Below are 620 nucleotides of genomic sequence, written 5' to 3' on the forward strand. Positions count from 1 at the left end.
CCTTAATTTTTATTGAAAATAAATGCCTTTACGATGTGATACGGGATTTGAAAAGGGAGAAAAAAAGTTTGGCAAAAGGTGGGATCGAACCCAGGTCGATCGCGTCAAAAAGTCATTGTCAAGCGCTTAACCATCTGCACCACTGGAGCTGATAATTTATAGCCACTTTTAACTAAATATAAATATACACCCCGTATTTTTTATTCCATAGTAAGGGCAATTCATACAATACATTTAAACTGAGCTACTTTAATACCATCTCCGAACTTTCTACCACGACTCTGCTGTTTTCGGCTGGTTCTTCCCTGTATACGTTGATTGACAGATGTCTCGTCCAGTCAGCGGTGAGTGATTTGTTTAGCACTTCTCGGCCACCGTATTTAACCCCTTAGCATTCCTGTAAAATTTGTCTAAAATGCCTAAAAAAGGCATACCCAAAGTAATCACTTCCAATCATTGTGTTCTTGTTAGCAATGGTTACCTCCAAAGAAACACGTGCATCCATCATCGCTTTGCATCAAAATGGTCTCACATGCAAGGAAATTGCTACAAAGAATATTGCACCTGAAAAAAACATATACCGGATCATCAAGAACTTCAAGGAGAGAGGTTCGACTGCA

Source organism: Sinocyclocheilus anshuiensis, unplaced genomic scaffold (genome assembly GCF_001515605.1).
Source record: "Sinocyclocheilus anshuiensis isolate Anshui unplaced genomic scaffold, SAMN03320099.WGS_v1.1 scaffold257, whole genome shotgun sequence".
NCBI classification, from domain to species: domain Eukaryota; kingdom Metazoa; phylum Chordata; class Actinopteri; order Cypriniformes; family Cyprinidae; genus Sinocyclocheilus; species Sinocyclocheilus anshuiensis.